Source organism: Anas acuta, chromosome 17 (genome assembly GCF_963932015.1).
Source record: "Anas acuta chromosome 17, bAnaAcu1.1, whole genome shotgun sequence".
In the NCBI taxonomy this organism is placed as follows: Eukaryota; Metazoa; Chordata; class Aves; order Anseriformes; family Anatidae; genus Anas; species Anas acuta.
The window spans coordinates 13,023,145-13,047,732 of record NC_088995.1 but is presented as its reverse complement, the minus strand read 5'-3'; the positions used below and the strand labels follow the sequence as shown (position 1 = coordinate 13,047,732).

At 35.5% G+C, this 24,588-nt stretch overlaps 1 long non-coding RNA gene across 1 annotated transcript in view; it reads right to left on the bottom strand.

The window, feature by feature from the left end:
• Positions 1-221: 221 nt before the first annotated feature.
• Positions 222-24,588, bottom strand: part of LOC137841330 (uncharacterized) — a 42,708-nt gene continuing 18,341 nt past the window's right edge. The window contains exon 3 of the long non-coding RNA XR_011088570.1: positions 222-1,111. This is a non-coding gene — a long non-coding RNA (uncharacterized lncRNA). The remainder of the gene's footprint in view (positions 1,112-24,588) is intronic.

Genomic DNA, 24,588 nt, shown 5'->3' with positions numbered 1-24,588 from the left:
TCTCTTCTCTTCTCTTCTCTTCTCTTCTCTTCTCTTCTCTTCTCTTCTCTTCTCTTCTCTTCTCTTCTCTTCTCTTCTCTTCTCTTCTCTTCTCTTCTCTTCTCGTTTCTTTTCTTTTCTTTTCTTTTTTCTTTTTTTAATAAATTATTGTCGTAGCATGTAGATAGTCTAAAATACTTTATGTCAAAAACAACGTATGCAATACTGTAATGGTGTATTGTATATTTCTCTTTTTAATTTAACATGATATCTATTTCCTTAATTTCCTTCTTAATGCAGGCATATGTATATTTTATTTACCAACACTAATTTCAACTAAATTATGCAAGTAGTATAATTATTTCCAACCCTTTTTCTGAACCAATAGCTGTTCCTAAAGCATGGAAAACAACAAGTGACAACATGAAATAAAATAATGTTATTCTAAAGATGGTAGGTTTTCTGAAAGACTACAGCACTTTCACAAGCCAAAATCTCTAGACCAGACAAGATAGAAGACAATTCAGAGCATCTGTGAAATTACAAACACCGATGAGATAGCCAACGGTAGCATAACAAAACAAAACAAAACAAAACAACAAAAAGAGAGAGAGAGAAGCAGATTGAAAGATTGAAACTGGAAAGTTGCCAGTCTTTTAAATTTCTGTATAGCTAAAGGCAAGAGCCCTGTCAACAGACAACAGAAAGAAAAAAAAAAAAAAAAAAGATCATCTAAGTCTGATAACCAGATAAATTCCTGATAACCAGATAAATTCCATAAAAATGATATTCTATTTATTCTATTACCTGGGACAAAATAATAGAAGGCTAGAGGAGTATCAGATGGATATTGCCCGTGGTTTTTCTTCTTCCATAATTACCTGCTTATTACCGATGTTGTACAGGCTACTGAGCTAGACTACTACTTTTTCCATGTATCACAAAGCTTTCACACTGTCTATAACTTCATCAGGATGTCATCTGAGCTGAATATAAGCAGCAGCTCTGTCACATCAGCTGGAAATAAGCTTCCCGCCCATAGAAGAGTATGGTTTCCAGATATTTAAGGCTTTGAAAAGCTTCCAGTAGATCATTTTCTCCTTTTCTTCCTTTTGCAACAAGTAGTGAAATGCTGTAGAAGATAATTTGCAATAATCATTTGGTTGTTGAGGCAACTTTTCTCTTTAAGAATGAGAATGATTTTATGTTTAAATCAGTGCGATAAGATTCCTGCTAGGTATATCCATGTGATTAATAAATTACCATATCTAGTATTATTGAAACTGCACTGTATATTAAGATATTCACAATCAAAGTAGCCTGTAAACATGCACACACTTAGGTACATTAGCTCAGATGGCAGACAGTAGCTTGGTCGTTTGTTTTAAGTCAGATCTGCTTAATTAAATTCCCATGTCCATCTTCTGCTGATAATATACATGTAGGATGAACATCTCTCCATTATTAAACCAACTACAAACCCAACTAGTGTAATTACTTTTGCATGCTTATTAATTATTATATCATAATGGAATAATGTATTTCCAAACAGACCATAAATGAGGAGTATATAATGCTGATGTTCTCCCTTAAAGACCGACAGTTCTTGTGGTATTTGACAAAGTTCTTATTACTGCTAACTCCTATGCAATACACAAGCATACAGTAACACAGGTTTGATTATGGTATTTTGTGTATATAACTGTTTGGGGAAGATGAAAATAAAAGTGTTATCTGCTGTCCCATGGGCTATACATTTAGTAGCAACAGCATAAGAATACCTATGATCACTACTACCTCTTGAGTATGCACTATAGAATATCTAGACTTTCACCTATTTAAAAGATGGGGGGAAAGCATTGAATATACTTATGTAGTGGGCTATCAGTTGAGGTATTTAAGAACAAAAAGATGACTTTCTAAACAGTAGTTATGTCTATCATCTCCACTAGATTACTGTCACTGCCTATGTTTTATAATGCACTTGTCATCCAGGAAAAATTGAGATTGATGACAACTATTAGTCTGTTGGTTTTGTGTTTTTTTTTTTTTTTTTTTCACACTTTCTGTGTATTCAGTACCATTCTGCTTAAAAATGTTGTTCTGTAAAAACATGACTTATGCATCAGCTGTATTGTTCATTGGTCCAAATCCTATGTTGATGAATATCAGTGTAGTGCTACTAACTTAAAACACAAGAATAGCAAAGGACTCTGACAGTTCACCATGCCAAACCCCTGCAAAATCAGCCATTAGCATGAATGGCATTAGATACATACATGTACATCACCAGCCACAGAAAAAGTCTTAAAACAGTTATATACAAAGTAGAAAAGGTTTAAAATATGTAATACACTTAGAAAAAGAGAAAACTAGAGTTATTACTACCGTTCTTAAATCCTTCAGTATCAGAAAATGTTAGGTGCCATTTTTATTTATTTATTTTTAAACATTAGTTCTGTACTTTTCCAGGATTTTAACTGTATTCTGTGGTTTAAAGCGAGGATTCGTGTCCCTGGGGATACTAATTCACTTAATGCATACAAAGGTCCTTTCTCTTGCTCCGCTCTCACTGACAGATATTTTATCACCCATCAATGCAATTCAGGACCTATTCATTTTCTCTTGTAGATAGACATCCTCATTTGTAGGCCCTAAGTCGTGACTTTGCAGTTTATATTATTAAACTGAAACCTTGTTCTATTACTACAGTCAACAAGGAATTTTATCCTTACCATAGGGTAATATAGCTGTTTGCATGACTGGCAAACTTCCTTAACTTTCTGTCAGTCACAAATTGCATTTATCTCTTGATTTTTCTCTTTTCTTTAAAATCTGTTCTGAGGCTCTGCACAGAATCAAGATCAAACTAAGAGGCTTGTAGTTCTTATTGCTGAATATCTGATAAGGCATTTGTACTTCCATGTTGTAATCCTCTATTCATCACCTCTAACCAGGATGTAAAATCAGTTACTAATTATGATCTACCTAAATAGAAAAGACAACAATTGACTGAAACACTTCACTTCTCCAACAGAGGATTATAAACTCTGTTGAGTTCCTATCCCCTGGCAGTAACCTAATGGATGAGGGAATTCTCTGAATGGCACTAAGGTGGCTACTTTCCTGCTTCCAGATTCTCCATTCAGTCCAGCCCAAGCAGCAATGCCTTCCCTGCCTCCATGCTCTACATCCTCCTGCATTACACCTGCTGATTGGGGCAGAGATGACTTGCTCTGGGGCCAGTGCTATGGGCATCCTGACCAGTTAACTCCTATGTCACCACCCAGGGCAGTCCTGTGTTCCTGGTTAAAACTCAGGTACTGCTGGGGTAAAGCCTTCACTGAAGACTGTAGGAATCTCTTGGATTGTACACAAGTGGTTAAGCTGTGGTGCAGTTCCTCTATGCAACTTTCTCTGAATTACTGTCATTATTTATCTACCTTTACATTTGTTGTAAAACTACTTATTTAAATAATATTAAATAATAAATATTTTTTGTGGATTGCAGTTATACTATAAATCACAATTACAAGGAATTAATATAAACACTTTGTAGTATTTTATCATTAGGAGAACAGTACATAATCTTCATCTAGAAGGTTAATTCTGCCTGTGGCAGTTGTGCTGAGATTTTTGGCCTTTTTCTTTATTTTTTCTCCCTCTTTCCCTCTTGCAAAATCACAGCAACTATATGGCTAAGAAAAATTTATAGTTGACCAGATGGTAGCAGCTATCTGAAGAGAATGAAGGCGGAAGCAGTATTACTGACATTTCCATTTAAAACTTTTTTTTTTTTCCAAGCAGGGCTATCTTTGAGGAACTTCACCTTTTTATGTGTTTTCAAGCATTCAGACAGCAGAAAAAGACATACTAGAAAAGTAGGAAAGACAATTCACCAGCTTGCTGACTAAGATAGAGTAGTTTGTTTCTGGATTCTATAAATTTGTTTGTTAACTGAGATTGAGATGACATGTAGAAAGAATAGGACTGTCATCCTAGTTTGTAATCTAAATGAACAGAACATACAGAGTGTCCAAAGAACAATATTAGAGGGGGCATTCATTTCTGAACGTTTGCCTGTAAGTTTCATGTAACTTTGACTCTTACCAAATTTACTGGAATTTTGAGTTATTCAGAATATCAATGCTTGAATTTTATCTGAAACATAGTCTTACTTGAACAGCAGTCACCCAATTGCTGTGCCAATTTACTGGCAGATGCTGCCAAAATGCTGAGAAGCCAATGGTATCACTTGGTGGAATGCATGCAATTTAAGAGGACTCAGAAGAGTTTTACACTAACTGATCGTAAGCAGATCATTATAAATAGTTAAATTCTTGAAGCAGGCAGTGCTTAGATGGAAGTACATGCAAGAAAATTGACAAGAGTATTTCTATTAGCAGTCAACTAGCAGTACCCATGTACTCTATTTTTAATTGGTTTAAAAAGCTTACACACACACTTGCACTCATCACAACTTTCAGGATACTATTAGCAGAAGTTTACAGTCACAAGCCTTCGGTATGTTCCTATACAATTCAACCTAATTTATTTCATAAGGTGAATCCTTTAAGGAGCACTGCTTACTGAGATGTAAAATGATCATAGCATTTCATGTGTTTGTGATGGGTTTGAGATATTGCTCTTCACTTCCCACACAGCTTTTTAATAAAAGTGCTGCCGGTTTGCTGACCTTCCCCTCTTCAAGGTTAATGGTTTGTTATCTATAAATTACTTTTCATGCTACAGCTTGGGTTATGAACTCCAAAATTGTCTTCTGTGGGCTCGCTCTTCAATTTGTTTTAGGCTCAGAGAAAAATTTCCTAGTAACTGAGGCAGATTTCACAATGGAAAAAAGTACTACAGAAATGAAAAGAGATAATGCTGGCTTTAGAAATTTGCTGTTTTGTTGTATAAGAAGACATACAATTATTTCAGTTGGTCGACATTGTGGGACAACTACTGTCATGTTCTCTAGTAAAGCTGAATACCTACACAACTACAATTTAACAAACACTGCCCTGGATCCCTCTTTCTTACATATAGAGCCTTTAGGCTAAAGATGTTGCAGAGAGACAGAAGCTAGCTACAATGCATTATTGTAAATGCTGAGATATATGTTAATAGTCAGACAATTCATAATCTGCAGTTTTTGTTATCATTATGGAACATCTGCTAGTTAACAGCCAACTTGGTAATAAATTCTGCCCTGGTATTTTATAATCCCATTGGTGTAAAATGGAAAAGAAGAGATGATATTCTTGAGAGATAGTACAGGTTTGATTCCCACTAAGGACAGCATGAGCAGAGGGTGTTCAGCAATACCTGGCAGTTTTCACGTACTTTAATGATGTATCACATAATGTTTTACAAGTCAGTCCTTTACATGCTTTCAGATTTGAGAGTGAGTTTTATAAGTGACAGATGACAAGATTCAAGTGGTGTATTATAACTCTGGGCCAGGAAATGCACGTTTGCTTTCAAGCTCTGGGAAACACTAGAGTATCTACACTGACAAAAGAATACAACTTCTTGTCTTCAGATATAATTTTGATCATAAAAATAGCTGTAAGTCTCTCATCCAGTCTGACTGTTGTTTGCTAGAGACAATTTACTTTACATGATGCCATTACAGCAGAAATGTATAAGTTATACATTTATATAATAAGTTATATATTATATATATATTATACATATATAACACATATATATAGTTTTATATATATATATAATATATATATATATAGTTATATATATATATATAATATGTAAGTTATACAGCCAATAATGCAAGCAAAGCTTTCTTGTCATGCTCGTGGTACCTTTGCACGTATATCTGCAGTATTGTCAACTATTTAATTTGGTATGAAATGTCTATATTACTCTTAATTTTAAGTTTTTTGTTTGGTTGGTTGTTTTTTGTTTGTTTGTTTGTTTTGGGTTGTACATGGCAGTATGCACTTTAGAATTAAAACTCGTAATAATTCAATTATATCTTTATCAACAGATACCAAAGGCCAGATTCTTCCTTATGGTTAACTAATAATAATTCCATTATTGCCATTCAGAAACTATTGAAATTATGCCAGCTTATTCCAACAGGCAATCAGCTCAACTTTTTTTTTTTTTTGTCCAAGTTGCTTGAAAAGAATTGCTGATTTTTCAGCTATTTCCCAAAAATGTCCTGCATCCATTCTTCTTCCATTTAATTACTCACTGGTCCATTACATTGTGTATGAGAGCACTGCCAGGTGGAACTCACTTTTATTTTCCATTCTCTAAGACTGAGCTGTTCAATGGCTGTGAGGTATGTCTTCCCCACCCCCCCACCTCCCCCCAGGAGTTCATTGTTCATTAATCAAATCTCTAGTTACAGTCATGTCTGCAATGTCTTCAAGCTATTTTAGTCCAATTTTTATCCATCGTTTATATATATATATATTTAAAAAGATAAACTCTTTAAAAGGAAAAAAAAAAAAAAAAAAAAGCAGATGTGTTTATGTTTCCAGGGGGTTGCTCTTCCTCTTTTTCTTAACAGTTTTTCTTATTTACTTATAGTTTCCACTCTCAACTCTCAGTACATAGACTTCGCACTACATGGTGCACTGTAATTGAACGTTTAAACCAACAAAATCATGTACGTACCATATGTTATTTTTGAGAAAGAAAATGCCTAATTGGAGCATTTTCCATATTTTGTAAATTTTGATATGAAAACATGCCCAGCTTTGAAAACACATTTCTATTAACAACTAATCTGCCAGGAGTAACATAGAAATTATGTTTTAAAATACAATTTAATCATTACAAAACGTCATATAGTTGTCTTATTGGTTATTTACTGTCTTCCTGTTTAATTACCAGCTACCTATGGACAGAAAAGAAGCTTTTGGCTATCAAATATAAGCTCAATACCTGTAATGTTTTGCTGAAATATTCATTTTCCTTTGTTTACATCTTGTCTTCTCAATTACATAAGTGAGCTGCAGCAATGAAACCCGGGGTTCCTATACCGCTAGCAAGAATATAGATCTGTTTTTCATCTACTGTAAGAGACAAAGATAACCGGGAGCATGCCAACACTGGAGCAACAGTAGTATCAAGAGCAGTACAGGTTAAAATAAAGGTGCCAAAGTAAACAAGCTTCCCCAAAGTGTTACTCAGCTTTCATTTGTGTTCAGTGAAAGGATTTTCAAAAAAAAAAAAAAAGTCTGAAACATCTTTAAGAGCATCTACTCCCTGAAAAATAGGTCTTACTCATTTCTTGAAAAAAAAATAAAAATAAAGGTCTTAGACTGGAGACTCAATTCCTAACAAAAATCTTTGAATCACGTTAGAAAACAAGACTTGGGTGCTTTAGAACACGACAGTTTCTATTTGTCCTTCTTAAGTAAAATATACACTGAAATAAGAAACATTTCCAGGTGTGATGTGTCTGGCAGTGGTACCCTAAGACATCATCTTGAAAGCATCAGAGATCCAATTATAAAATAGACATTATAAAAAGATTAAAAGCTTTAGGGTTAAAGAGAAAGAACATGGTGCTGCAGCATTTCCATCAGAGTAAATCAGGATAGTAAAACTATCAATTCTTTTATCTCTATGCAAAATTTATATTGGTTAAAACCCTACGCCTTTCATTATCTAAATTAAAAGTACCCTGTATATTGAATTCAGAGATTAGCTTGCTGTTCTACACAGTAGTCTTTGATGTCTCAAGATTAGTATTCATGAAGTTTCAGACTATTAACTGCACATGTATAACATCTGATAAGAAAAATATCTTACAGACCACGATTGTTGTAGGATACTTTCAGTTCTGATTTTTATCTTTCATTCTGTTGTGTATCCTAGAGATTACATATATTGTCAAACAATATTTTAATATTGGTTCTGGCAGGTTTTTCATAAGATAGATTCAGCTAGAACTTAGTCAGATGCAAATTATATTTTTCAGTTTCTTTCTAACTTTAAATAGTTTTACATGAGTGATAATTTTCAAATTCAGTTGCCTGCAATATTACCCAAACCATTGGCAGAAATCACCAGTAATTGCTCGCTCCTCGGTTTAGCCCGGAATATTGCACACTATATGAAATACTGGCCAATATTGACACCTATGGTTTTTCATCTAAGTGCCTGAAAGACATTAAATGTTAGTGAACTATGATAAAAATTATGAATCATCAAAAAAATTTGCATGTGGCACTAGTGTTTTGAAAATAATACCAATCAATGAAACAAAAAAACAGCAGCAAAAAACGTAATAAATGAGGAAGTGTCTAGCACCATCAGACAACTTCAGTTACTCTGTTACTCATCCTAGGCTTAGCTCTAACTGCTGTAGTGACTATGTGAGCACTATAACAACTATAATTTAGGGACTGGCGTACAATAAGCAGGCAGTTATGTGCATTTATTTTTCTGACTAGTTGTTTGCGGTGGAGAACAGCTCTTGACAGCAGGCGTAGGCTGCCTGGGAACATCAGCTTTTGGCTGCAGGCTATCTAGGTCTGTTTTGTGAAACTACTACTTACCAACAGATTCCAAGCACAAAGAAATAGCTAAGATCTGATAGATCAAGAAAGTTTAAATAAGATGTGAGGCTAACGACAATATAAACAATGACTTCCAAGTACATCAAGGTGATTTTAAGAGCTCTTCTAAGAGACCAATATGCATGGTGACAATCAGTGGGATCAGCAAAACAAACAAACAAACAAACAAACAAAATTAATTTGGAGAGAATCTTGTGGTTAAAAGAGAAGGACAAGCTGCCATAAACACAAAATATTGTAAACTGCTACTTTTTCCAGAATTCACCAGGCTAACACTCAAAATCAAAAATCATGCATCACTTGTATAATTACCATACAAGATGCTGTGCAGAGAGCACTATCCACCTATGCTTCTGTGATGCCACTTGAAAGCTTCTACCTATTTCCCATAGCATGGAAGAGAAAGTCAAACTCCACAGCAACAGCAACAAAAAGCAATAACAAAAGCAAATGTCAGAATTTAAATTGCAAACTACAGATGAGCCTTGACTGCTAAAACTAAATGCAGATTTGAGCATTAAAGGTTTGAAGTTACTCTGCTGGGGTTAAAGGTTGCTTGTGCTCATCCCTTTAATAAACTTCAGCTTTTTGGAACTTATGCTATGCATTCCAAGTAGACCAGGGCTGGAAGGCGTCGAGAACCACCACGTAGCTGCTCTCGAAGAAAAGCTCAAAGAATGCAGTGGGGAAGATTTTCTTATTTAGCAGAAGATAAACCGAGTTGCTCTTTTTATAATAGAGAATGATCTTCTCAACAGAGTTCTCATGCTGGAATATAACTTTCTAAAACAGAGACTTATGTCTCCTGAAAATAACAGATACTGTAGACCCCTTTGGTTGAGCCCTGTAATTCCTACTCAGATCTCTGGATTTAGAGAAATATAATCTTTTGAAAGAGACAGAAATTCCCATTAAATTCAAATCAATTTGAAATTCTGGAGCTTCAATTTTGCTGTCTTTCAAATTATACTTTCATGAATGTGTCCTCCACAAATTCATATTATTTTTTATATCAGCAATTCTATTAAGCTGTGTGTCTTGTTGCAACAAGGCAATGCTATCATTTAAAACTGGTTTCAGTCTAGCTGTCCTTATATAAGAGTAAATCAGAATTGTTCCCCAAGAGCTGTGAAGAATTAAAATGCCCAATCCACAAAACAATGAAAGATAAGAGCAGTTGTTTCCCTCTAAAAATATTGATGCTGAACTATTTCTAGAGATGTGTAGTCACACCTAAAAGAACTTAATAACCACAGAACATGAAGCCAGAAAATGTAATGGACAAAGAAGCTCTTTACCATTATACATACTGCTGTACTTTCAGGCTGCTTTGCACAAATAAATATTACAAAAATCTATTCATATAGATAAGGTAAAGCACTTTTAAACCCATGTTAATTTGTAAAACAAACATCAATATCTTACATTAAGAAGCTTAGCTAAACAGCTCTTTTATGTGGCTGATTTTTTTTTCTCCAAAACACACTAGAAGCTTTCTTAATAAGTGTTGAAGGTGAGGGCTGTAGCGACCACAGAACATAACAGAGTATTTTGAACTTTTTATAGTTCACCTTTCAGCATTAGCAGAAGAATATCATAAGATAAAATGGGATTATTTTGAGAGCCATCACGCAGCACTTACAGGGCAACCAGGTGATCAGGCCCAGTCAGCATGGGTTTATGAAAGGCAGGTCCTGCTTGACGAACCTGATCTCCTTCTATGACAAAGTGACATGCTTGGTGGATGAGGGAAAGGCTGTGGATGCAGTCTACCTTGACTTCAGCAAGGCTTTTGACACTGTTTCCCACAGCATTCCCCTCAAGACACTGTCTGCTCGTGGCTTGGATTGGCATACGCTTCATAAAAACTGGCTGGATAGCCGGGCCCACAGAGTCATGGTGAATGGAGTCAAGTCCAGTTGGAGGCCAGTCACCAGTGGCATTCCCCAGGGCTCAGTACTGGGGCCAGTTCTCTTTAATATCTTTATCAATGATCTGGATGAGGGGATCGAGTGCACCCTCAGTAAGTTTGCAGATGACACCAAGTTAGGTGCATGTGTCAATGTGCTCGAGGGTAGGAAGGCTCCGCAGGAGGATCTGGATAGGCTGCACCGATGGGCTGAGGCCAACTGCATGAAGTTTAACAAGGCCAAGTGCCGGGTCCTGCACCTGGGGCGCAATAACCCCAAGCAGAGCTACAGGCTGGGAGATGAGTGGTTGGAAAGCTGCCCAGCAGAGAAAGACCTGGGAGTATTGGTGGATGGCTGGCTGAATATGAGCCAGCAGTGTGCTCAGGTGGCCAAGAAGGCCAACAGCATCCTGGCTTGTATAAGAAGCAGTGTGGCCAGCAGGTCCAGGGAAGTGATTGTCCCCCTGTACTCGGCTCTGGTGAGGCCGCACCTCGAGTACTGTGTTCAGTTTTGGGCCCCTCACTACAAGAAGGACATGGAGGTGCTTGAGAGAGTCCAGAGAAGGGCAACAAAGCTGGTGAGGGCTCTGGAGAACAAGTCTCACAAGGAGCAGCTGAGGGAGCTGGGCTTATTCAGCCTGGAGAAAAGGAGGCTCAGGAGTGACCTTATCGCTCTCTACAGGTACCTTAAAGGAGGCTGTAGCGAGGTGGGTTGGTCTATTCTCCCATGTGCCTGGTGACAGGACGAGGAGGAATGGGCTAAACTTGCTCCAGGGGTGTTTTAGTTTGGATATTAGGAAGAACTTCTTTCCTGAGAGTGTTGTGAGGCATTGGAATGGGCTGCCCAGGATAGTGGTTGAGTCACCATCCCTGGAGGTCTTTAAAAGACGTTTAGATGTTGAATTTAGCGATATGGTTTAGCGAAGGACTTGTTAGTGTTAGGTCAGAGGTTGGACTCAATGTTCTTGGAGGTCTCTTCCAACCTAGACAATTCTGTGATTCTGTGATAATTTCTATCTATCTGGCACTTTCCAGTCAATTCTACCTTTGAGATAAGACAGTTGTGAAAAGTTGAATTTACAGACTACTGTATATAAAACATGAAGTTACGAGGGAGGCTTGACCATCAGGAAATTTTAATGGAGAATATGTAACTCAAGGGATGCATGTTAACACCAGTCCTTTTTCTGGAAACAGATATAGGAAGGCTGAAACTCAAAGCACTCCACATGTCCTGTATGATGAGCTTAGTCAACCCCATTTAATCCAATGCTGTACTGTACCAAAATATCTATTTTTTAATGCTGATCCTTTAGTAGTAAAGTCTGTAAACATCTATGACAAAATTGAGATTCTTGCAATAATTATTTGGCTTTTTTCAAATCCGCAATGACTAAAGGTGTCCTTGTATTTCACAATCTGATGCTGTGTTTGAGTACTTAATGCTAGTTCTGCAACATCTGCTTTAGAGCAGATCAGAGTCACCACACAGCACAGGCCTGAAAATAACCTTGCCTATGGAAAAATCTGGTCTGTGCTCAGGAAAACTAGTTTTCTGATAAATGTTGCCCTTTCAGCGTACAGAACTAAGGGAACAGAATGTTCTGCTGCTTAGATTTCTAAGGGAAAATTATAATTTATTTTATCAGGGCAGTCTGTTCTCAAGGAATAATGCCGCAGAGATTAAGAAGCCTCTCTCAAGAATTAGTACAGATATGTCACCCTGGTCTCCTAAAACTGAAGGATTTGCAACAGCTTATTGAGCTTTCTGTTTTATTAAAAAGAAAAAAAAAAAAATCTTAGGAGAACTTATGCTTCAAAAGCAAACTCCTGTGTTCAACATTAAAATATAGAATGAACTTGTACCAATTCTTTAAGTACTGAAGTCATACACTAAAGTTATTTATGAAATAGAAGGAACAATGCTGTCAGTCTTTACACATCATGTTTCAGTTGTTGGTAACATCATCATGGAAACCCTTGAAATATAAAATAGCTGTTTACAATTGTATTTTTGATATGTTTTTCTGTGCCACAAGTACAGTATAATAATGCAATTTATCTACCACTCAAACCAATTATTATTTTGCTCTGCTTTGTTTGTCCATGGGCTTTACTCCCTGGCAGTTAGATAAGTCCTCATCAGTGCTTTAGGAGTTTTCTGGCATTTCAGTGGAAAAACAAAGCTGCACAACTCTTGGAGCTCTTTCTCAGGGTTTGTGATACTGTTTATAAACAGGTTATCACCTTTCTTTGTATTCCTGGACAAATCCCTTCTAAGGATTTGATTTTGTATAAGGAGCTCCTGAGGTACCTACAAAATCTCAGGATCAGCTTTAAAATAGTCACATTTTCTCAAACATATTCTCAGCAAAAGGTTTTAGAATTCCACAGAGCAGTAGGTACAGGGATTCATCATTTGTCTGTCATTATTACTGGGAGAAAATAAAAAAATACCAAGATGATCTTTTGTGTAGCTTCTACCACCTTCAAGGTTTTCTGTCAGCCCTGTTTCAGCGTTGCCTGCTGATAGAAGTAAAACGTAAAATGTTCAGGCCATGCAACAAAGTCAGTTACTAGAAAGTTTCTTCAGGATCATAATGAAAAAGTACACGTTTAACATATTCTCTATCAACATAAAATCAAATTGTGATCAAGTAACATGATTGGCTCACACAGCAATCAAAAGAGATATTTATTATCTCAAAAGGAAGGGAGATGGAAAGCTGGGGGTTCTGCTCAGTAACTGGAGAATTCTTGCAAGTTTTAGAATCAAATTTTGACTGATAAGGGCTTCTCTGATTCATTGGAGAATGTTATGCAATTGTATACATTTAGAGGACAAATATCTTGCTACTTCCTATCCAAATATCTTCATTACTGATTTATGACCAGTTGTTATTGTGCCAGCACTGTCTTTCAACTTCAATAGCCTTCTTCCTCCATGGCATGAAGCCTCTGATGCATGTTCAAGTAGCAAACAAGGTTTGCTAGGTTTATTTTATCCAGGATATAAAATTTACCATCTTCCTTGTAAAATATGATTTATTTTTTTTCTTTTGATCATTCTAGTGATCCACACCCATACTGATTTCCAAACTAGATTACTTGAAGCTAATGACTATAACTAGCAGATGAGGATGGAGTCATGTAATGTCTCTTGACTGACTCCAGAAGTCTGTTGTGAGACAGGGCATGGCATTTGCCATTGTTCTGCAGTGGTGTACCATAACAATTGTGATCTAGTACAACACCCAGATTTCCTTTGTGCCATTGCCAAGAGAAGATCCGCCCCTATGACCTGGCTTGCATGACAAGAAAAGTCTACTAACAGTACAAAGACTAAAAATCAGTTTACTAACACATATTCATATATGCTAAAAGCAAACACACAGTGGTAGAAACACTGGTAGAATGTTTTTAGTGTGCATATGCTTCATTTAGTTAAATCACCTAATCCAAGTAAATTACCGTGCTTATTAGCACTTGTTGTCAACTAGTTGCAACATACCTCTCTGGTATAATTTACTGAGTCTGAAAACTGCTTGCAGTTGTGCTAGGATTGTCTATGACTTTTTTTATTTTATTTTATTTTTTTTTTAATGAATAGTTCTGGAAAGCACATCCAAAGACTTATATCCTTAATAACACTATTGATTTATATTCTTAATAATACTATAAGGAAAAGAAATCTGCCCACTATAAATCATTCCCATGGTGAAACAACTGGCAAAAAAAAAAAAAAAGGCAATATGAACTCCCATAATAACCAAACAAAAAATGAAAGGGTCTAGGAGTTAAAAGTTACTCATAAAAGAAAGTCTCAAGTCAGAGACTGGACATTAAAAAGACGAAAACTGTACTATGTAAAAACAGAAGTTCATTAAATGTGTGTATTAAATGTGTGTGATTTATCCCTTAATAGTCATACAATGTATAAATATTTTGTTTTTAAGGTTATATATTACTCATTATTAGGCATCAGAGGCAGCTAGTTCTGACAGAGAAAAATCAATACAACTTTGCCAGTGATTCATATTTATCAGGACATATTTTTGTAGTAATCTCCTTTTTTTTTTTTGACCTGTTTTTTGATGTCCTTTTCTTTCTTCTTGCAATTTAAAAGGAAATTACCTTTTGAACTCTCACTTCTTTTTGGCCAGAAAAAAAAAAAAAAAAGGTTTTAAATCTGATACATTTCCCATTTGGAGGTGCATGTGTTTGTGTGGTGGACTGGTCAGTCCAACTACCTCTACATTGTCCAAAAGCAACAAGGAGGAAGCTATTATAGCTATTTTTAACCTCAATTAAAAATAGTGCAGGTTTGTAGATATAAAACTATTCTAAACTCTGGTGTATGTATTTTGAAAAAGGTTAATTTAACTACATTTATAAATACATAAGTTACCTTTCATTATTATTCAGATTTTTTTTTTAATGTTGCCTATTCCAGAATCCAGAAAATGTTCACAATGCAGGAACATTCAATTGTTTTCAAAGCTAAGAAAAATGTGATGTTCATACACCTAAAACGTAGCATCTATGAAGAGTCAAAAATATTCTTGTGTAACGACTAAAAAAAAGAAAGAAAATATTTTTCACTTGTGCCTGCTTATTGTTTTTATCTGTACTGTTAAACATGTATATAAAAAACTCCAAATTACTGCCTCACAAAGTACTATCTACATCCATCAAATTTAGCAAATATTAAAACCTAAAACAGCATGATAATTCAATGTGACACTGACGTAGCTAGTGATCTTGCTTATGTTTCAATCATAGTCAGTACCATTATGCTGCACATTGTACTCTTATCTATGTTGTATATCAGTTTATTAGCATGGTCTTCAGTCAGTAGAAAAGAAATGCCTATAGACATAATATCCAACAAAAGTTTACATTGAATTTACCTGCCTTTCATCACCTTAGTCATCATCATACTGTATGATAAAATCAGAACATAATGAACTAGTAGTACAATAAACCTTTCACTGAATACAAACTCATGCAGTTGAAAGAAACATATCTAGTAAAAGCTTAGAAATAGATGTCCTTCATCTCTCTGGAAGAAAGGCTAGTTCCTCTGTCAAGATGCCATCCTTGTCATCAATTCTCATCCTTTCTTACATAGTATACCACCCACCTACCTGTTCAAAGAAGATAGGCAAACACTAGGACTAGATTTTCAGGCATGCTGAAGTGTTGCTACACCATTTGGAAGGACACCTCAACACCTTCAGCACCTTGAGGACAAAGTCAACAGTAACGTAATATTCTCCTGACCTGACCAAATAGAGATGAGCTTTGGCAGCATAAATGACCTGTATCAAAATGCAACTGAACTGAGAAGCTGGGGTCTAACACCATGGATGTTTCTGTTGTCATATGATTGGAAAAACTTAAGAAATTCAGTAGCTTATAGACCCAAAGCTTTCAGATGTTTTTTGTCCATAAGAGAAGGAAAAGGAGAGACAAAGATGTTTGAGTTTGTTCCATAGAAATTCAGCCCAAAATATTATCAGAAAAATAACTGGCCAAATTAGTGCAAAACAAAATGAATGGAAAACTGGATGGGAAAATAGCAAACGATTCTAGGTAGACAAAAAGACTTATAATATACTTTTTGCACTTCTAGTTAGAGTAGCTTCTTTGCTATTCATGTAGAGAAACATAACTTTCAAAGAAAAGAGGAGGAAAAGGGGAGGGGAGGAAAAGGGGAGGAAAGAAGGAAAAGAAAAGAGGAGAAGAGAAAAGAGGAGAAAAGGAGAAAGAATGCCAATCTGCCAAGGACTTCCAAGTAATTATGGGTTAGTGATGTTCAGGACAGCTCTGCAGCATGGACCGTTTGTCTTCTTTTCCTCTATGCTGCTGAAATGAAATGAAATACTGCTTATTGTTTAAAGCAAGCAATCCTGTGATAGCACAGGAAAGTTAAAATAAGCATTGAGAAAACTGGAGCCAAATAGTATCGTCCTCATTTAAGCAACCTGAAGTCATTAATTTCTTAATCTGCAGTCTGCCCCATTAAACACGGGGGTTTTGTAGGTTCTTTTCTCATCAGCTAGTTCATACACAGGAATTTCTCTGATATAGTAGATCTGTTTGCTATATAAAGAACTGAAGATTAAATTCTTGGTTTTCACTTGGCAATACAGGCTTTGTAATTTGATGCTTAGATTAATGTGCACACTATATTTAAAGCGTGATTTTTCTATAACAATGATTAATGACTGATTTTTCTGTCTGATAATAAAGAGTAGCTGGCATGGTAGTTTTGGACTTTTGCCTTTATAATACTAAAAGTAATTCAATTCTTTCAAGTAAGTTTCAGGACATACAGGATCACTTTAGAAACGAACATTAAGATGTGAAATAGGACTGCTATCAAGTTAATGAAAGCTTGTTTTCCAATTAATTATATTGACACAATCAACAGATGACTTGTTAGGTGTGAGATAAGAAACAGACTTGTGGCGAAGATATGTTACTTTTGAGTTATGTAAAGCGGTAGGTCTTATCTCAAGATTTCCCTTTGTCTTGCTACTTCTACATGGCAAAGAAATAACTTTCACTTCCTTGTTTTCAACAAATTCACATGCACCTTGCAGTAAACTCAAAAAAAAAAGCAAGTGTAGATTTTAACACAGACAAGAAAAGAAATTATTTATTTATTTATAGCTTCATACAGTGGAAGGTTAAGAAAAAAATCCTAAAATCTGATGAGGGTTGAATTAATTTACCCAAATTCCTTTCCTGGATCTTTCTGCATTTTAGATTAAGCACATTTTCATGATTTCTATAAAGGCTACCAAAAAAAATCTTAATCTGTCATATTTACAGACTTTGAACAGCACATACGAGGCTTAGCTGTATGGACTAAACTGCTTTCAAAAAAGTTGGAATCATAATTTGTACAGAAGTTTTTAACTGAACTAAAATTCGGTCTGTGTTGATAAATTAAATAGTTGTTATATTGTTGCTTTTATCCTTGTACATGTATTGCTTGTGTTCCTCTTATTTGTACAGATCTACGAGCATCACCCAAAACCTAGTTTCCGAACTACCACCTTGTACTTCCAACCTACATTTGTTAACTTATCTCCTTCCATCTTATGAAGTGAAATGTGGATATAAATCAAAATGTCTCTAAATTTCAGAAGTTGATCGTTAGAGCTAAAAATATACATGTCACAGAGTACATGTTTATGAAAATCTAGTAAAATAGAAGGCAACATAAGAGCATAAAAACTTCCCTCAATATCAAAGGTCAAAGCTCTTGAAACTAAATACTGTGTAATCGCACAGGCTATAGCAAGGTGGTAGACCATGTTACATGGCACTATCCACCTTCTTTCCACTTTTTAATGAGGTAGAGAAATACTATTTAAAAAACACATAGGGTACTTCTCATATATTAAATTTTTCTGAATCTGTAGTGTCTGTGAAAAAGGTGTTTTCAAAATAATAATTTCATAAGTGGTCTGTTCAATTATTGTCTGATAAAATAAGCTATGCAGAAGACTATCCAACTTCAAATGCAGTCTGTAGCCAAAAAAAAAGAGCACAGGTCACTCTGTCTTTGGTTGGGTGCTAATATTTTACCATTATTAGCATATTGTGACAGTGTTCACACACTTGTCAGACATATCATCTGTGGATAATTTAATTTGTCATGCTGTCCATTATTCTTTCTTTGGATTAATTTTCTTGGGAGAGTTATAAAAACAAGAAAATTATCAAAATCCCCTTATCTTATTCTGAGACTCTGCAAGGGAAAAGATGAATTCTTCATTCCGAAAAGAATTTAAATAAAAGTCTAGTGCAGCTTTTACTTCTGAATTTCAATAGATTCTGAATGCACAGGTTGGGGATCATGGACTCTGACTTTTTCACTGTAGTAATTGATTATTTAATAAGAATGCCCTTCTAATACACAGAATTTTACTGAAATTTTCTTTCAGTTTTGTCTCAATGCAAGGAAATATTTAATTTAAGGAAAGAAAGTACAGAAAAGCATCATCCCTACAGAGTGATGAATTGCAGAAATGTTAGCACTGAGTACAGTCTGGATATCTGTAGCCCAAGCTCCTGCTTGATACAATACTATTGCCAAGACCGGGGAGAGCCACAGCTTTGTTTAACTGACTCCAGAAAACCTCCTAACTGCAACCTCTTGCAACACAGGCCTACCCTCCTCAGCAGCATTTCGTGAACATACAGAATTGCAGTTTAGGAAGAGTGCCAGCAAGTATACTACATATTCTGAAAGTGTTTATGTGTAGTCATAACTCTTCAAAAGTGTGAGTGTCCTTTTTCATTTATAGTAGTTGTATTCTCTACTACGCTGTAACATTCGTAATCTCAAAGGTGTCTTGCATGATTTACAATATTCTCTCATTAACAAGCAGTCGGATTAAACTGCAAAGGTAATTGCCCTGGTCCATAAATACTTAACATTCAATAGAATTTGAGAGTCGTAATGTTCATTTAAGATTACCTTCGGATCTTTGATCATATTAACACATGAAGATGCATCAAAATACAACACAGCCTTGAACAGATCATTCCCTTGTACAAACACAGGAATTCAGCAGGGAATACATCACATATAAACTACATTTATTCTATATTATATACATAAAGCTAGTTGTTTTGTGGTCAACCTGACATTTAAACAAAGCAATTTAGAATAGTTTAATTTTCTGCTTTATAGCAAAAGTAACAAAATCTGTATTGGTCCCAATCACCATATATATTTAAGAAAAAAAAGCTGCAATTAAATATGGCTTTCAGAAGGATGTCATAATTAACGGCTTTCTGCTGGCTGCAATTTTAATCACTGTCATATGCATGAAATTGGAAATTTCCAACTTCAGTTTCCCAATCTAAGTTTCTTAGATTTCTCCTGCAGTGCTACTGTGTTGCACCTCAAACAAAGATGGAAGAAAAATAAAGTCAAACTGGGCTAAGCTTTATATCTCATGATAATTATTGTACAGCTACACTAACAGCAGTTGAGCTTCATTGGCATAAAACAGCTTGAGATATTCAGAAAATCTCGAGGGCAGCCTCCAGTAGCCCAAACAACAGCTACACATGCTGCCAGGCAACTCAGCAAATCCTACAAAAGTTTATTTTCAGAATTCCAAAACATCTTTTGTTTCCCATCAAAATCAAATAGAGAAGCTCAGGAAAGGCTGTACACACACAAAAAAAAAAGGGGGGGGGGGGGAAGGGGGACAACCACAAAAAAACTGCAAAACACTCTACCCTCTTTTAAACTTGAGAACAGAATATCTCATAGTGGAACACATTTCTTTCCTATAGAGATGCTCCCTGTTTGACCCGTACACCCTCCATTTTAAGAGAGGTTTTAAATCTCTTTTAGAGAAGAAAGAGGCGTGCTGGGATGACTAGAAACTCTCTTGCCCCATTACTGTTTCTTGTACAGGTTATATGTTCTGTATTTTTTATTTCACAATTATGCAATCTAAGGACATAGCACAGAGATGCATATGGACTAACTGATGGACTATACGCTAGAGACTTTTGAGCCTCCAGCTCTCATTTCTATAACCTTAACTGAACCTCTGTCAAGACCAGCAGTTTAAGTTTATGGAAGCTTTGTGCAAAACATTTATTTAAATTTGAACCAAAGTGATCTGGATTACAGAAATGTACTTTTGTGCTTTGTATAAACTAATACTCATGACTATTCAGAGAGCATGTGTCCAACATTTCAGAGATGTAATTTTAAAAACAAAACAAACACAAAAACAGGACCCTGACCCTATAGACCCCAAACTGAGGAAAAGGTGGCATTTCTTTCTTAATAAATATTTATTAATATTCATTACTACTTTAAAAACAATTGTGTACTAGACCAAAACCATGAGAACTACTTTAACAGGAACCCCACAAAACAGTAACTTTGGCTACCACGTACAACTGAACAGTCCTGGATTTATGAGTATCAGCAGTAGAATATTAGGTTTCATTAGGAGAGTAATCCACTACCTAAAATAAAATTTACACATAGAAAATCTATTTGTTCAAGAACAAAGGCCATGTATCTGTTACAGGTGCCCCAGAATAATGTTACCTGCTGATCAGCTACAAATTCGTTTGTGTGCATAATACACAGAATTCCATTTATTGCATAGCTGAGGAAAAATTTATTTCAATCCAGATTTTGAAGGGAACAATATGTGCAGAAAGGACTCCCAACCTGACTGTTCTGGGTCAAGTGTTCGGTATTTGCAGTACTTTAACATGCTTTTGCTAGCATTTCAGTTTCCATGTGTCTGGACTCATACATTTTAATATACTCCAAAGTGATTCATACTGTGCAGTAAACAGGAGAATAGCAGCTCAAGTCAAGAAGTTTTATATTTATCTATATATATATTTGGATAAAAGTCTACAGCCCCACAAAAAAAAAAAAAAAAAAAAAAAAAAGAACTTTGCAATGCCAATCACTATCCATTACAAAGTATATGCAGGGAAACAGAAGTTTTATTTGCATCTTGCCTCTTTGTAAGTCCTGTAATAGTTTATTTGGAAAATTAAAGAAAGGATTAAGCCACTACTGACCCACTTATCCTAAGAAAATAAGGTCTAAATTACAGCATATGCTATCTGTTTCTCATTAAGAGAATTTTTTATTGATAATTGGCTGAATTCAGCTGAATCTGACAGAGAAATAGATATCTTACACAAAAGATGCTTCCTAAACATGAAAATCGGTGGCTGGACAGAATTGGTTCCAGCCCCCCACAATCTCCAGGAATGGAAAATCTTCATCAAACATTTTGTATTAGGAAGAGAATGTAACACACCTGTTTAAGAGCATCAATAAACTGGAAAAAGAAGTTTAATGAAGATTTATTTTTTTTTTTGTAGACAAAAATAATCTAGGTTATGTTTCAGAAACTTCAGAATGAGCATGGAAAGAAAGAGCTCCAATAATGCCACCCACTTTTTCTCCTGCCTCCCCACCATCTGCAGCTGAACATCCAGTATAGAATACCTATAGAGCCATCCAAAACACAATTTATTTGGATTTTACCTTAGAATCATCACCTCATACATAGTTACATTAGGGATCTCCAGGACAGCAATGCAAAGCTTTGGAGAAGGGGAGGAAGATCATCTCCTTAATGGTTATCTTGCTGCTGTTCTGGATTTTTAGCAACAGCCATTTGGAGATGCTCAGGGATTTTTAAAGTTGAGGTTAATTCCAAGGAATTGAGCTACTACTCAAGTAACACAGGCACTGAGGCAATTTGTTGTATAGCTGTCAGATCTGTGTATAATATATCAGATAGTTATTTTCTCTTGGTCTGCTAGCCTAGAAGGATATTTAATGAGAAACACAGAGGAAAGAGAGAAGCACAGAAATTTCTTCTCTGTTGTTGAAAATTACAGTAAGCTATTGAAGTGACACAGAAAGATCTGTTAATTTTAATAATTGGCTTTGTAATTTCATTACTTTGTGGACTAGCTAGGAGAAAGCCGTCAGCAAACGTGCTGCTCATGTCACTGACACACTAAAGAAAAACAGAAACTATCACTGTGAATTCATATTGTGAAAATATATTCTTTCCAGTGCCTATTTAGCCATCATCCCTGCAGATACAGCATGAAATATTTCTACAAGCAATGAGGTACACTACTCATACATTGGAGCTTGTTCCTGATAGAAACCTGACTATGCTGTCATTCAAATCCCTTTCTCTGGGAAGGGTTTGTTCTACTATGGCTGATCCCTGTGCTCATTAGTAATTGCAATATCTTGACAAATTCCCATCAGAGAAAGAGGGCTTCTCTTTCATTTTGCAAAATTACCAGTGTTCTTTGGTTTATTCTACCATCCTGCAAAAAGAAATATACGCACATAACAGTCACTGAGCAGCAGTGATACTACCTTGGATAAACGACGCATCAATTATACTAACAAACACCTCCACTGAGAGAAAGATTTCATATGAAGGAATATGTAAATTACTTTTTATTCATTAGGAGACAAAGGAAGAAAAATGCATATAATTAACAGAAAGTACAGCAGTAACTAGTTCTCGCCTATAGCTATCTGTTAAGAACAGCAGGAGAATCATGGTTGTGAAGTCTTCATGTAGGCGCACACATTCCTACGTTTAATGAGCACCTCATTGCACATCTGGTTCTCAATAGCTCTTTAAAAAAGAACTTGTATCTGTAATACTTCATATATTTTCTGAGAAACAAAAAGAAACAATAATTCATCTATCATCAAGGTAAAGAAGCTGAAGCCTGCTAACTAAGAACAGGTTATAATTCAGACACCGTCAGTTGATAAACAGCAGGAAGTCATTCTGCTCCCACAGGGAAACACTGACCTTCTTGTGTGCATGAAATCTTTGTCTTTAAGAGGTTTGCAAGGTCATGCATGCCCCTGCTTTGCTCAAGTACGTGTAACGGGACAGGGCACTGAAGTCGTGAGACTTTCACACCTTGCAGGTTTTCAGGGATCAGTGTTGCAATGCTCGTATGACTATACAGCTGTATAACATGCATGTTGAGACAACCGAAATACTAAATGTACTCAAAGGACTTTTGATAAAACCCTGCAGAAATAGTTCATACCATAAGAACTTACCATTCACAGCTAAAACAGTAAAATGATTAAGGACGATTATTAATTGTCTAATCAAGCCATTTAAAAAAACTTGATCCAGAACTAGAAATTACTTTCTACCAGAGCACATGCAATGCAGATTTGATCCAAATATATTCATTCATGTATCCTAAGAATTTGATAGTGAACTTCATTTCCCTCCTTCCAAGTCGCACTCCTCAATTTCCACCAGGAACTGACCTCTCCTAAACTCATTTTTTAATTTAAATTTGAAGTTACAGAACCTACCTAATCTAGCACCCAAACCAAAAAGGAAAGTTACCTGATATCTTTAGAAATGGCTCTTACATTGCAGTAATAAAACTGAACAAACTTGCCAACAATGGGATTCCTATGAGTAATTATAACATTTTAAAATATTGTGTTGTTGGGTGTGGGATTATGATGAAGTAAACTGTGGCTAGTGTAACAAATTCAGTATATATGTGGTTTCTCTAGGGCTCTGGCACTCTCAATCTTGCTATATCTATTTATAAGCATATAGTTAATAAAAATAAAGTTAAATGCTTTTAAAAATCTGAGTGCAATTTGTTAAAGGTAATTCGTGGCACTTAATCCATGACTCTCGGTTGCTGAGCCATCTTTCTGTTTCAGCTCTGGCTTTTATTTTTAACTTATAAGCCTGGCACAATTCAGTTGAAAAGTGTGAAGCAAAACCACTTTACACTCCTGGACAGCATAGGCCTTTATGCCTACATTTTCTCAACACTATCAAAACATAAGGCTGTATTTTTGAGGTGTATAGGAACTGCAGAAGTTCAGTGAATAAACAATAATTTGTTGCTCACTTTCAAAAAACAAAGTACAATTCTTTTATGTACACTACCAACATCATTTTTAATGACATCAAGTACTAAAAACACTTTAAAGAATGCTTGCTGCTGCAGCCACTACTGTTTCTCCCTATGGCTATATAATTTTGCAGTAATATACTACAGAAATCACCTTTTTTGCAGGTGGTGAGCTATTACTGAAACATTGACTGTATATGAGCAGAAAATAACATGCATTACATTGAACAGAAACTAACTGAAGTTTTTGCAGCTTCCATACACTCAGAATTGACAATTGGAGGCAGAAAGATAAAAAGAGACATAAACAGTTTTCCCAAAGTAACTCTTCTACAGGTGCTGACAGTTTTGATGTTACGTCCAAACACTAACATCCTTTATTTACTATTGCATTTCATTTTATGGATTTTTTTTTTCCATGTTGAGTTCAAACAGAATAAACAGAAGTTTGAGTTATGGCAAGTAACATGGTCAGAAAGGGACTTTATAGATTTAGATCAATTCTTGTTTCATATCCACCTGGATTCATAAAATACTCATATTGACTTTCTGGTACTATAATCTTTGTGTTTGGTTGCTCATACTTCACAATCCATTATATGCTAAAGGAAGACCTTTTTTTTTTTTTTTTTTTATATGTAAAAACTAGAAGTCATGGGACTTTGGTAATGG